The 2,747-nt window shown below is 40.1% G+C and overlaps 1 long non-coding RNA gene across 1 annotated transcript; it reads right to left on the bottom strand.

Moving 5' to 3' along the window:
• Positions 1-415: 415 nt before the first annotated feature.
• Positions 416-1,848, bottom strand: LOC147799014 (uncharacterized). The gene is made up of 2 exons (XR_015425496.1): positions 1,629-1,848; positions 416-1,107 (listed from the first exon to the last, which is right to left on the bottom strand). It is a non-coding gene; the product is annotated as an uncharacterized LOC147799014 (long non-coding RNA).
• Between the last annotated feature and the right edge of the window lie 899 nt (positions 1,849-2,747).

The raw sequence follows: 2,747 nt of genomic DNA, 5'->3' as shown, positions 1-2,747 counted from the left end.
CTAAGTTGTTTTGCGATTCGATACGCAGAATCTGAGATATGGGTGTTGGAAAGCTTATGTTTGTAAAATTTAGACCGTCTGCTTCTGTGTAAGTCGAGGTGCGATCGTCATGTATTTTGTAATTTGAATTTTACATCAAGGTGGTTAAATACAACCCGGTGGTGCGACTTATATTCCGTTACCTGCGCAATGGGGCCCAAAAAAGCAACCATAAACGTCCAAAACAACGACCAGCAGTGTATCTGATGGGCACTGAGAGCGGCTTTAAAACCCTGAGGAACCCAAGGCTTCTTTTAAATGACATAAAAATCTGTTTTTAGCAGAAACAGCTTTGTTGGAGATGCTCTACCACATTCAAGTTTTATTTTCAAACATTTCGTCTCCCCAGGGTGTTTTTCGGAATGTGACACATATGTAACATTGGGTCATACATATACCTTATTATTTGCAACTGAGTGGATATGGATCACAATACATACCGCAATCAGGTACATGTACAAGTAAATATTTAGGAATCTTTATCCATTTTGTTTATTAATGGTACATAGTCAACTTCTTGGTCAAATCTGGGAGGGGGGGTCGTGTGCACCTCCCCGCCTATACATGTATTTTTTTTCAGTGGTCAAAATTTGGGTGTAATTGGAAATTTGAAAACAACCTAATGAATGACAATTTCCCCTTAGGATAAACCAATGAACACTTTATTGACAGCATTTTCAATGTTCTCTAAACTTCTGTTTGTTGAAGTGACCCCCGACCCCAAAGTATCAATACCCGAACATGTAAATTTTTATCATAAACCATCTTGGCTTTACACTGCTGGATCACTGATATGAATACCAGTAACAGGCACTGCACATGGTAAGACTTGAAGCAGTTACGTTCCTCAACTAAGCAGAGTCTCACGTTGCATTTTTCACACAAGGTGTTAGTATTGTTCATTGCGCAAAGTTTACATCTGCCCCGCTTCTGCACTTTCACTGGCCAGTCATCATCGCTTCATCTGAATCGCTGTCATCTATTGACCCATCATCGCTCTCATCACAATCAAAAACTTGCAATACATCTTTTGCATGAAACCAGCCCCTTTGATGGGAAGCCATCCTCCTGTAAAAAAAAAATAAATTCACTTTTGTCGCCAGCAATACCACTTGATGACATAAAGAAACATGGAAATTGCAAGAACAGAACTGCAGGAGTTGAATTGGCTAATGACATGCACACACATGTACGTGTAAATGAATGCCTCAGGCCTAGGCCTACATGTATGTAATTTGCCCCATTTCTCTCAGACTTTTTCAAGTTCAAAGACGAGTCCCCTCCAAAAACTAAGGATTCCAAATTTACAAATTAGGTACTGGCCAACTAGCAAGATGTTCAAATTACATGTACATGCACTCGTATACACTATGTACATGGGCACGTACATGTACATACATTACACATAACTATCATGTACACGTGTACATGTACAGTGCACGCAATATCCCAATGTGACATGGGTGTAACATGGCCATAAAATCCACTTTTACTCTGCAGAAATAGCAAGTATTGCACAAATATTTGTATCAAAGTGAACTTTAGTATCTATAGATAATTCCTACATCAAATATCTGCAAGACACTTACCAACAACGATTTGAAAAACGCCACAGAATTCTAGGAGTTTGGCAAGACGAACTATCCTTGGTGGTAACACATGAGAGGGAACTCTGAAAAGGTCATGACATGGCAGCTGAACCTTAAACAACCTATAGAGGGCACTATTTATGTTACATCGATGTAACTTTGGGCTTTGGTGGGCACTGGGAAGGATTTTTTAGTTTGGAAGTACTTTTAATTAATGTTTAAAAAATGTTACATATGTGTCACATGGGGCTCCTCAGGGTTTTAAAGTTATACTCTGGCAACATTAAAAGTCAGTTTGTTTCTAACTGACTTCTAATGTTGCCAGAATGTAACTTTGTAGCATTATTTTCTGCTGTGAGAAGTATTTTGGGGAGCAACATAAAAATTTGAAAAAAAATTCGTTAGTTTTAAGGGCATGAGGGCGAAAGAAATCAGTAGGGTTCCATTCTGTGTAAGGTATAAAACCAATTGTGCGATACTTTCGGGTACCATCCACCATTCTTGGTGGACGACGTATACGTAGCGAAACAATCCTAAACCAATCTGAAGCTAGCCTGCTATTCACCCTGCGTTCAGCCGGGGATTCAGCTTAGTACACTTGGTGCATAGTACCATGAAGTATGGTCATGGTCGGGTAGTAGGCTGTTTTTTAATGCAGTGTTAAATCTTTTTAACCAGAAAGTAATCTTAGCCTAGCGCCGATCATATTGCTTTATTTTTGTTTGGGTATTTTACCTTTGTGCTGTACAAGTTTTTCTTGTATTAATGGTGTAGGGGAACCGATTTCGTTAAAATGTATACATGGGTACTGTTAACATAGGGTGCCTTTGTGCATGCTCGCGCCCCATGCAGTGTAAACGGTATGGGCCTATGTACGCGTGCGTACATGTACAGAGCACATCCAGACATGGGCCACAGATACAGTGGTTATATTTTAGCTCGCGCGCACAGGTCAGGGGTTGCACGTGAAGGAAAGTTTTTGGGACTAAAAAATAATAGTCTGTGGCGCTTCATGCGAGCGCGAAGAATAGAGACCGGAAAACCAAAATGAAAAAGAAGTTTGGAGGAGGACCAATGAACGATAGGGCATGTGGGGCGCCGAGTATTTGTTTTTTTTGG

Source organism: Acanthaster planci, linkage group LG05 (genome assembly GCF_054643075.1).
Source record: "Acanthaster planci isolate LZ-2023a linkage group LG05, COTS_SCS, whole genome shotgun sequence".
Taxonomy (NCBI): domain Eukaryota; kingdom Metazoa; phylum Echinodermata; class Asteroidea; order Valvatida; family Acanthasteridae; genus Acanthaster; species Acanthaster planci.
The sequence above is the reverse complement of the archived record's forward strand: the minus strand, read 5'-3'. Positions and strand labels throughout refer to the sequence as shown.